The 12,568-nt window shown below is 39.5% G+C and overlaps 1 protein-coding gene across 1 annotated transcript in view; it reads right to left on the reverse strand.

Annotated features, from left to right (window-relative positions):
• ATP8A2 (ATPase phospholipid transporting 8A2) overlaps nt 1-12,568 on the reverse strand; it is a 308,974-nt gene that overhangs the window by 142,846 nt on the left and 153,560 nt on the right. The gene's annotated exons all lie outside the window — the stretch shown is intronic.

Below are 12,568 nucleotides of genomic sequence, written 5' to 3' on the forward strand. Positions count from 1 at the left end.
TGGGGGTGCGGGTCAACAGCAGCTGAACATGATCCAGAGTGTGCCCAGGTGGCCCAGAAGGCCGATGGCATCCTGGCCTGGATCAGCCAGGTGTGGCCAGCAGGAGCAGGGCAGTGACCATCCTCCTGTACTTGGTACTGATGAGGCGACACCTCAAGTTCAGTTTTGAGACCCTCAATTCAGGAAAACACAAGTGAGGTGCTGGGGCATGTCCAGGGAAGGGCAATGGAGCTGGGGAAGGGTCTGGAGCACAACTCTTATAAGGAGCAGCTGGAGGAGCTCTGATTGTTCAGCCTAGAGAAAAAGGCAGTGGTACATAGCTAATGACCCTCTACAATCACACAAAGGAGATGGTACTGAAAGGCGGGATGTCTTGCCCCAGGTAAAAGATGGCAAGAACAAGAGGAAATGGCTTCAAGTTGTGCCAAGGGAGGTTTAGAATGGATACGAAGAAAAAATTAAGGCAAAGGGTTGACCAGTATTGAAACAGGCTGCCCAGGGAAGTGTCACAATCCCCAGAGGTATTTAAAAGTCGTGTAGACGCAGCAGTGAAGTTTAGTGGTGGACTTGTCAGTTAGATTTATCCTGAAGGACTTTCCCAACCTTAATGATTCCCTTCCCTCCTCCAACTGACCTCCCCATTTTCCACGCCATCTTTCCAATCTCAGACTATGCAGGTCAGATCAGAAAGCACAAGGGCACTTCCTGATGTCGCATATGTCTTATGTAAGCAACTCTGACCTCAGCAAAGATGTTACTCAATTCCAACTCCAAAACGGAAGACAGCCTCCATTATATCTGAATATCCTTATCAGATTTATTGGCAGTTGCTTTAACTTGATTCTTCTCTCATTTTATATCAGTTCCAAGTAAATAAAAATTCATGGAATTCAGAGTTGATCTAGTCTAAATCAGGCAAGACTGGAAAAATACTCAGGACTAGGTTTCTAAATTGGATAAGACACCCAAAGTGCCCTTTTGTCATGGAAAAGGTAGATCAGGTTACCAAATCATATGAGGTATTTTGGAAATACCTACATGTAGATTAAATATTTCCATTCTAACCCCATCTGTACAAACAACCCTAATTCCTTTCACCATCAGTTTTAGTTAAAGTTCCAAATTATTTTGTATTTCCTTAAATAAAGCTTCAGACAAAACTTTTCCACATCTCAAGTCAGCCACGTATCACTCAAAAAAAAGTAACTGATAGCTAAAAGCTTTACTATTTAAATAGGAGGAGAATAGGGTGCTTAGGGAATAGGAGAGACCGAGGATTTTTACTTGGCTTTTTTTTCAGAGTTTACATCCTGTGAGAGCAACTTAAATAGCCATTTAATACATCCATCTGGATCACTGTTGATCAAAAAAAAAAAAAAAAAAGGCAGAGTTCACCATTATGCTTTATGGTCTTGGTTTTGTTTAGTAAATACCTAAATAGGTGTTTTGTTAGTAAATCACTCTTAAAATAACTTGATGAATAATTTGCGATAAAAGAAACTTGCTAAGCTCAAACTTCATATGCAAACTAAACCACCTGAGAAGTCTAGCAGCTGTCCTGTTCCTAAAAGCCAAACACAGGAAAAAGTTGACAAAACCATAAAATTTACTTAATACCATTGGATAGATCTATTAAGCACTCCACTACCTGGCAGTGAAAACACCACTTGGCACTGCAGAGACCCAGTTAAATTACCAACACAAAACCCCAACACACCAACTGCCTATGGAGCACAAAAGCTCTTGGTTTTTAATTATAAATCAGATCTAAGTATCATCTACACCAATTTTTAACTTTTCTCTCATACATGCACACACAGTCCTCCGTCTGCCCCAGTACTCACATAATAAAATACTAAAGCAGGGAGCAAGGAGTCAAAGGGACATCAAGCCATAAAATGGAAACTCCAGAGGAACTTGGGGCCAGCTGTGGAGGGTTTGGATTGACAAGTGCACAGACCCTCATTACCAGCCCCAGGGGCACCTCCAGTACACAGGACCATATACTTTTGGCAGTCCTCTCCTGCAATTATTTCTTTACAGCAAAGTAAGGCACATATCTGCTAACAGCCTTCCCAAACATACACTTGTCTTGGATTTTCAACTTATGTTCAATTACTTTTCAGTTACATAGCAATAGAAATATTGAAGAAGCACCCTGTTTTCAAATATGCTTAAAAGAGCAGGGGAAGCTAAAAAGACAAAATGTGAACAGCATCTCTGACTCTGTAGTTTAAACTAGCAGCTTGTCTACAGACACTTCATACATGACCAGAATGTGGCAGAGATGCTCAAGCTTGTTCTAGTGCAGTTAAGCTGGGACATGTCGAGCAAGCTAATGCAGCCTGTGTTCACTTCTGTGCCTACAGTGTAGATGTGGCTTCAGATTAGTGACCCATTATTTGGCAAGTCAAAGGAATGTCTCCATAAAAGAGCATTTATCAGCTACATAATGTACATAGAGTATGCTTTTACTGTCTTGACCAAATGAAGTTAATTATATCCACAGTTATGTAGCACCCTGTTAATGTTTAACATCCCCATATGCTTACTAAGGTTCAACAAACTACCAGAGATGCTACACATGCATTTTAAACACCACAAGTATTTATGGACTTGGTTTAAGAAGATGAAATCTAAGACAAGATAACATGCTCTATAACAAGTATCCTCTCTGACACTTGAACAGCAAGTACAGCCCACAACTCCAGAGAACATATTTTGTTGCACACAGTACATTAGCTACAAAAGCTGCAAATTGAGATGATTACTGATTTCCTGAGGGGTTTTACACCTCTCCTCCTCCAAGTCACTGACTCAGCCTCCAAACCTCTTTTGCTCCTTGTAATCTGTCTGGTACCAACACACTGCATTAGGTGACATTAATCCCCTTAGCCAGATGATCAGAGCTTTGGTACAATTCTGCACATTTGATAAGCTGCCTACAGGAAGAAATGAAGATTATAGCACAGGATACTATTAAACTGCAGCTCCCCCAGGTATGGCACAAAGTTCACAAAGATTATGGATAAATGCATGAGTTCAAAGGAAAAAGCACAAGGAAAAAACTAACTTCTTTGAAAAAAAAAATCTGTAGTGACAGAATTGGTATGCATCATTTGATGGAAGAGCCTGGCTTTCACTGCAGAGCTCACTGCAACAGTATCAGGATGTAAGCCTTACCTGGATATACATCCAAATAAGAATTAAGATATGAATAAAGCATCAGTTGCATCAAAATCTTCTGCTTACTCTTGTATTCATTCCCTAATCAGACATCAGTACTTCTTATAAAGGTTCTTTGAGTGCCACTCAAGAGTTCACTAAAATATTTTCATTTATACAGAATTTATTTTTATTGCCTCTGCTCAAAAATGTCTTTGACCACAGATTGATTCGCTCCTTTACACATACTTGAGGAAAAAAAGAAGTCAGGTTTCAAGTACCACAACTGTAGCAATGGCTACAATCTGACAAGATCAAGTCTTCAGATTCTTGCTCAAACTCTTCCCCTGACAATCTGAACTTAGCCTACACGGGCTACAAGAGAGCCTGAGGTCAAGACTTCACCTTTATCAAGTGCCTATCATTCAGCACCCGGCTGTGCAATACAGTGTCCATGGATGATGGCAGGGATACATGAAGTTAAGTGGCAGTCATGCAGCAGAGCTGCTCCTTGCCCACCTCTGGGACTTCCTTCTGATATCCTTGCTCTCGAGAAAACAAAAGCTAATATTGAAAACAGAAGGTTCTTGTCAGTCTCAAACTTGCTTAGTCTTTATCAGTATCTTTAACAGATTAGGACAGGAAGGGCTTTACACCCTGAAGAAGATGACTGCTGCCATCATACCATGTTGCTTCCTCTCTAATGGGATGGGTAGAAACAAGATAGGGCACAAATTATTACAGACCTAATTATCTAGAGGTTACTTAAATTCATAAAGAAACAGTGGAAAGAAGCAGGGGGTGAGTATTTTTCAGCTAACAACATACTGCATTGTTTTATCAGTAAATACTTTAAGGTTCCTCTTGAACTTTGAGGAGGCTCATGAAAAAGTAGCACAGGGCACAGCAAAGAGCAGTAGCACAGATGGTTTCCAATGAGGATATCAGTGGTTTCCCACTGACTTCTGCAGATCAGGTCTCGATGGCTTTAAATATTTAGCTTGCATTTGCTTCTTTAGCCTGAATACACTTTTACAAGCAAAATTCTTACCTGATATGTTTTGTCTGTTCAGGAGAGTTCTACTTATATGATCTTAGGTGCAAGGAGCAGGGAGATGGATTTACAGGCCCTTTCAAACTTGAGATATTCTACAATTTCACACATCATTTCACTGGGAGGTTTGTTCAGGCTAACTTCATTTTTTTAAGAGATTTTAAGAAAGATGAAAGATCTTTCAGTTCAAATTTTTTCATCAGAAACACTTATGGGCCAACCAGAGCAATTAACAAATTCTGTCATAATTTGGTGAAAAGTTTGACCAAAAAACCCACACAAAAGCCAACCACTACCAAAAAAAACCCCAAAAAACCAACAGTGATATTGTGAAGCGGTGGTACTTTAAAATCAATATCGAACATTTTATTTAGAAACTCATTTTGGTACCAAACTTTTTTAAAACCTCAAAAGTAGAAACAGGAAACCATCAATTTTAACCAAGCAAAGCAATGCAACGGAACTTAAATTTTTAATGTACTTCAGCTGATTTAAAACAATCAATTCCTTTACCACACACTTTGTGCAATCTACAAGGCTCTCCCTCTTATTCCCAGAGTCCAACTAATATATCAAGATGGATGCAGTCACAAATACAATAGGAAGGACAAAATCAGCACAAGCATCCCTGTGTCACACCAGTCAACTACACTCCATAAGATCCTGTCAGTAGGAAGTGATAAACAGTTTTCTTAATTCTGTCCCTATGCATACCTACATTTATTACAGTTACAGATGTATGACAGCAACTGCTGGCAACTGTAAATAATAAATCTCACACAAGGCCCTTAAAATACAGCTGCATCACTGCAGATGCTTCAAAAAAGAGATTAGGTAATTTTTAAGAGATCGGTTTATATCCAGACCATCTTACAAGGCCATGAAGAGAGGCAGTCCCACAAGCTCTTCCACACCTGTGCAAGGCACAGTTTGATACCTATTGTCAGCCATCTCCTGTGTTCTGCCACATGTGTTGGGTTTTCTGGGGATTTTTTTTGTGGGTCCCTTCCACAAAAACAAGGAGACTAGAGCATTTCTCTTGAAGGTTGTATACTTTCCACACTCTCAATTTGATACAAAATACTCTGAAGACACTCTAACCCATGCTTTTAGTTTTTTTAATGTTCATTTGCGAAAAGAGTAAGGCAAGGAAGGAAGCTGTTTCAAGCATTGCCTTTTTCTGCTTCCATGCCATAACAGGCATAAACACAAAGACATTAATGTCTTTAACATGAAACATGAAATTGATATCCTACTTCCTTGAAATGCCTTGTTAATGCAACACAAAAGGCCCTTAAGAGTTTACCTTTACTGCAGTGAACATGATTTTACCCTGTTCTATCATAAAATACACTAGTAGTTCAAAAAACTCAGTGACCTCATCTGCAGAGAAGGCAGATGAGAGAGCCCATAAAGCTGAGAGCTATGAATAACATTGTCAAAAGTGTATGCATTGGTTCCCAGAAAAAAAGCAAGATAAATTAACACACCACTAAAAGTAATGCTCGGAAAAGAAGGAACATTACAATTACATCGTGTTCAGGAGTTCTTAATTATGCAGTTGATTTTCTCCTGACACATACGAGCCTCCAGATTTCAAGCACGTGTCACCCAAACAAGGATTAGGCCTAAGTTGCAGCCATGATGCCCTGAGATATCTTGGATAATCTTACTTTCTTTTATAAAAGTGAAGTAAAACACTCATCATGTTGACTCAAAATGTGCTTTGCACTGAATGCTTTACATTTCGCAATTTCTCTGAACTACCTTCCCCTGCTGACAACATTCATAGGACTGGCTGTGGTGCAGTACTTATGTTTTTGGAGTCAGCACTGAGTGAACTGATGGGATAATTTAATGTTCTGAGAAAGCACCAAAGGAATTAATCCAATTCATCCAACTACATACAAATGTCTTCAATGGAGACATCTCTATCTGCACTAATCACACCACACTCCTTTTATAGTCAGAGAGAAACAGGCATTTCTGGAGTGCAATTCATCTGGCTTTAGACATGTACTTTTAAGGTTGTAGTTCATCTCCTCTCAAAACTGCTGCTTTCTTTCAATCAAGGTAAAGGGAGCTACACATTAGTGGTTCACATGAAAAAGTCATAAAATTTCACAGGATGAAGCCCTTCTTTTACATTACAGCAGGTCTAAATACCTTTAAATTAATCAAGTGCACAGGCTTTTGCTCTCCTGTTTTCTGGTAAGGTAGACTGCCTGCTTCCCTCCTGACATGCTGAACAGACTGGCACACCTTCCCTTCTTCTAAAATCCTCACTTCTTGACTCTGCTCCCAACTCTTGCTAATACTGTTCTGTAGTCCCACCCCTTTTGAACAGGCAACCAGAAGCATTACCAAACCTCTACTGGTTTCTGTAAGAAAAATCTCAGCTTCATCATCCTTTGTCACTGCATTTGCAGTCTCACTTGTCCATACCTAAGTTTTTTCCTGAGCAGACAGTCCCCTTCAAACTGCTTCACTCATCCAAATTTATCAGACTGGTTAAAGTCTGGTTTTTTAATTTTAAAGAGTTTAACATCCTATTTCACCTATCATCAGGAGTCTCATTTCATCTTACAATAAATACCAAAAAAAAAAATCTTCCTTTAGTTTTTCAGTCTCACTGGTGTGCCAGACGCACACTTGACTTTCTGAGCAACATATATTACCTCTAAATTTCAGGTTATCCAGAGAAGGGTATTTTTGATGTCCAGCAGGGCTCTAAGTCAAAATACATGTGCACTTCTACATGCTCACAAGACATGGGGCAGTTTTTAAAATTTAATGGTTACCAAAGCAGTTCCTTCTGCATCACTCTAGATAGATTTGATATGCCTTCTTAATGTAAAGCTCTCTTTGTAGTTATAAAGGCCCTGAATCACACAGTCTTCTGAACAGGAAAAACACAAATTATTTTAGTATCTTTTTACCATTAAAAAAAAAAAGGGAAAAAAAAGGTTTTGCTAATTATATGGGGTGGTTTTTTGTAACATATGTTTCACTAGAGAATTTCTCACTTGCATTTCATATTTCAATAACTCATTTGCCTTTCACAGCTGCCACTGAAATGATCTTCAGAGGACAAGGGCTAGGAAATAATCTCTTTATGAGTTGGATTCGAGATATTAAGCAGTGTAACATAAACACAATGTTCCAGGGAATACAGGGTTAAGTTTCAAGTCAGCATCTTCTTCCTCTTTGATATCCCTCCCTGCATGTTTCTGTCTTGATTGCCCTTCCCCCAGTCTGCTTTATGGGGCAAAGATTAAATACAGAAAATCTAGTTTGGAAAACAAATTATTTGAAAAGTGATGAGTTGGCATAAACACCGTGGTGAATGAAAGACTATTTTGCATTTTAAACTATAATGGTCACTAGTGGTAGCAGCTATATGTTTTTAAAATGAAGCCAATATATGAAATTAATTTTGAGCTTCCCTCACCCCAAGCTGATTAAGGCACATAAATTCATTTCCATGCTAATCAGCCTGAGCAGTTCTCATGCAACACAGAAACCATTCTTTTTCTAACGACAGAGCAATAAAATTTCAGTCTGCAAAACATACAGATTAGTCCTTTTATAACCTTGAGGACATGAACACAGAGCCAGCAGCCGTGTATTTCACATAGCAGAGCTGTTTACAAAATTTTCCAACACATGATGAAATTAAGCGATGATTGACACTATGCCAATTAATAAGCACATCAGCCCATTTAGTGAGCCTTTGCCTGTGGTGAAGCCAAAAGATTAATTGGAAGAGCCAGGGTGAGCACCCACCTCTAGAAACAAAGCAGCAATACTGTGAGAGCATCAGTCACACCACATACATGGCCATCAAGGAATCATAGAATCATTGAAGTTGGAAAAGACATCCAAGATCATCAAGTCCAACCATTAGCCCAACACTGCCAAGTCCACCACTAAACCATGTCCCCAACTGCCACATCTACACATCTTCTAAATACCTCCAGGGATGGTAACTCAACCACTTCCCTGGGCAGCCTCTTCCATTGCCTGACCACAGTTTCAGTGATTTTTTTTTTTCCTAATGTCCAATCTAAACTTCCTTGTGCAACTCAAGGCCACTTTCTCATGTCTTCTCACTTGCCACCTGTGAGAAGACAATGACCTGCATCTCCTGGTAACCTCCTCTCCTTGCCTGATGGGTGCTGTGCTCCTCCACTCAACTACAGCTCAGAAATATAAAATACAGCAGCTTTGGACACCATCACTGTTGTAAACTACTGCTGCTTTCAGGATCAAATATGTAAGAAACAAACTACAAACACTGACATGGAAGGAAGATGAAGGGATATGTAGCCAGTAGATTTGAGTGAGTTTGCTATTTCAGTAGCTCTACAAACACTGACAATTTTTTTTCTTCCTTCTGAATTCTAGTAACTCTGCATGATTTTTCTCCCTCTCTGTGAAATGTTTCCTGGAATTTACTATAAAAATGCATTTAAATGATCAACTTTCAACTACATGTTATAGTTCAAAAGCCTAGCATCTCTGAATTATATGCTCTTGGAACAGACAAGACAGACACAATCTGGAGCTGGGCATTTACACAAAAAAAAAAAAAGTTAGACCACTTTTACATAGGAACACCATTGACCGCTGAAAGTCTGACTAGGATTGGCTCACTCTTGGTCAACTATTAAATCTGTGCTCTGTACAAAGACAGGTTAGGCATTAACTTACAGTAAAACATTCATAGCATTCTCACTACTCCCAAACACAACCTGAAAGAAAGGAACTTGACATTAACCTCTAACCTCAGACTAAATACAAGCAACACTGTTTTAAAATATTATTCCTTTATTTTTCTTCCTTCCCCTCCTCACTCTTTTCATAGCAAGGTCATTTATTTACTAACCCTATGGTTAAATCACAGCATTAAAATACAGCATCCAGGGCAAGGAGGTGATTTTTATAGTCTTCATCCACAACCTATACTCTAAGCTCTTATTACCAAATTTACAACCACTAACACAGCCACATTCTGGGGCAATCTGTTAGCCTCAAACACATGGTTCAATATATACACAGATCTTGTTTAGGACACCGAAGTGTCCTGTGGTTTGTAAAAACAGCACTGATATGTAGCAGCTGCTTCTGTAAGAGCAAAACAGAAGAACAGATGGCAGAGTGAACACAACACATATTGGTCCCTGCACCCATGACTGCCAAGCACCTTCCAGGGATGAGGACTCTGCTGCAGAGAAGAGCACGTGACACCCAAGCCATGCATCACAGGCTGTCCCAGGAGGCATGAGCACACCCCTTGCTGTAATGGTGGGGGCAACTGCTGGGCAAGAGGAGGCCAACCTAGTCCAGTCTCAGCTCTGCCATACTGCCTGAGCAGGCTGTCCTCAGAAGCTTCTGCAGGCATTTTGGTGCAGTCAGGGAATACTTCAACAGCCCAGGATGAACACACAGAGTCCAGTGTCAATACCTGCTCCTTAGAGCTCTTATTAACAGTGTATACATACACAGCCTGAAATGCTTAACATACAAGGAAAGGCCTCACAAAACTCAATTCCCTCTTCCCAAACTTGTGTTGACCTCGGAATTATGTGTCTTGAAATCTCCAAGCTGGCTACCTTGCAGTTACTGAAAGGGATCTTCAAGAGTTTCAACAAAAAATTAATGAAAGAAATTGCAGCTTTGATTTCCTGAATGTGTCTCAACTGCTCTTCTTTTACACATATGACTTTTAGTTCCTTATCCATATTCCTAACCACAGGATCACCCATACCAGTACAGACAGAGCTTAACACAGGACTGTGCTCCATGGAGTACAAACAGTTTAAAAAAGCACAAATGTTTTGCTTAATATAAGAAACTAGGCCAACAATTTTGCTTCCTGTGTTAGGCTAAGAATACAGAACTAGGAGCCAGGTCTTCAGATTGTCAAACATTTTCATCTTTACAGAAAGAACACCAAATGATGCAGTTTGGTAAATACATGTCAGCCTATCACAGGACAGGCTTAATTATTACTAAGCTGCCAAGAGGAATCATGCCTTCCACCACTATTTTTACTTAAGGGAATAAAGATATACACAGGAATAATCATATACAAGGATCTTTGAAAGAGCATAGAGAAAAGTGGTGCATTTATGTCAACTTTCTCCTGAAAGCTGGCAGAAGGACATTGACTGAAGGACAATGTTCTTCCCTGGACAGAAAACCAGCTTTGAAACATTTCAGCAGGCATTATAATGAGCCATTTCCTATTAACTTGTGGTCTTTTAAGGTGAACTGTTGGGCAACGGATAGGCAGTGTGAAGTAGCAGCACATTACTGGGTCCTGAGGAGAGCACATTTCTTCCATATGCACTTCTTTACCATATCAGCCTTAGAAGAGAGTTGTTCTCCCACTGCTACAATGATTTCTAAGCACTGGGCTTCTTCAGACCATTAGTGCCACAGCAATACTGAATTTGACCACATCCAAGCCACAAGCATCAATGACATCTAAAGTATCAGACAGAGCTACCTTATTATTTATTGCTAATGTAACATCTAGGTCACCCATAGCCTCAGCTACAAATCGAAGAGCTAAATAAGCCAGACCACATGAAACATCTCCTTTAAAAGATACCATAAAACCTGAGACAAAAAAGGAATTGCTTGAAGTTGAACTTTACTCACTGATGCTCTTCATGACTTAAGCAAGATTAAAAACAAAAAACCTGGGAGAAAAAATGATGAGTTGCCCATGCTGAAAAACTGACGGGCTCGAAAGGAAACAGAAAAGCAGCTTTTGTGAGTTAGATAGGATACTCTCTATGTGTACCAGAGCATATCAGTACAGCTAAGCTGATGCTTTCTTTTTTAAATCCAGCCATGAAAAGCAGGTCAGCTTACAGTAACTTCTGTCTAGAGAACAGCTTTAAGCCTATGCATGCACACATGACTTAATAATATGGCTTTTGTAGCAGCATGCAGTCAACGGTCAATTTACACAGTACATTTTGTTTTATCATCTAGTTTAAAGCTCTGGAAGATTTGGAAGCCAAAGTTCACTAAAATCTCTTCAGGATATATCAGAAGTTGATAAGGTTTTATGTTTCACATACTGGCAAAATTCAGGTAACAGCAATTAATTTTCAAATACAACACACTGAAAAATCCTACAGCCAAACAGCTATGGAGGTAAAAAAAGAGCCTCATGTTCAAATATGACTTGGCAACTGGAAAGCAAGATCTCAAGATACACTGCAGAAGTGGAACACAGATGTGACAATGCGAAAAGTGCTCAAATTCAACAGACCCAGCAGACATATAATGAATGCCTTCGACAAGCTGGTCTACACTGCAGGATAGAAGGCACGTGCATAATACCTTTAAACAAACTGTGCCTGAGAGCCTGGACAGAAGAGGGGATGGATGGGGGCAATACACAAGGGGCTGATCTCAAGTCTCCTAAAATCAGATGTGCCAATGAATTGGTAATGACAGCTGTATATGAAAATCCACAGTAAGAGTTTGCTTGGCACAGCCAAAGAGGCTTTGCTGTCTTGCTGGGCTACTGGCACACACCTTCAGGGCACTACCTTTTCTTAAACTAGGATTTTTTAAGTGATTACATTTTCTACACATCAATTCCCCATTTCTCCAAACAGGGTCAGAGTAGCCTTGCCAGGAGTTTGCTGGCAGTGATGTTCAAGGTATAATCAAAACCACAAAATTCCAGGAGGTCACAGCTACTCTAATCTAACATGAAAGTGTTCAAAACACTCATTTTATGAAGATATAGAGAGATTATATGAGCAACTCTCCCATGAGCATAATGGAAAACCATCAAGATCACAAATTACTAATTACCTTTAAACTCATACTTGACTGTGACTTAAAAATCAAAGTTAATAATTTGGATTAAAAAAACCTGTAAAAACAAACTGAATGCCAAAAAAAGTAAATTCCTAAATTTTCTGAACGTAAAAATAAGACAAATAATTTACATAGAACAGAAAATCTGCTTATTCTCTATATGCACTTGGGCATAATAATACTGTAGATGCCCTGCCATTTAATTTCTAGGTGTACAGATTTTATTCATGTTCACCTTGTTCAGTAAAAATAACACCCCAAACATAACAATCCAACATGTTGGTGCAGGGCAGAGCAATTAGCCTGAGGACCCAACAATTTAAACATATTAGAGACATAACTAATACATCATACCTCATCTAGGATAAAGTTCACAGGGTAAGAACAAACATTGAGTGTCAAAGTGGCAATGGTCAGAAGTACCATGAGGTTCCATCCTGCTCAACTTCATCAGTAACACAGATGCTGACGAAAGGGATACCCTCAACAGATCTGAAG

Source organism: Melozone crissalis, unplaced genomic scaffold (genome assembly GCF_028551555.1).
Source record: "Melozone crissalis strain CALT ecotype California unplaced genomic scaffold, PUWL_Pcris_2 ptg000013l_1, whole genome shotgun sequence".
Lineage (NCBI taxonomy): Eukaryota > Metazoa > Chordata > Aves > Passeriformes > Passerellidae > Melozone > Melozone crissalis.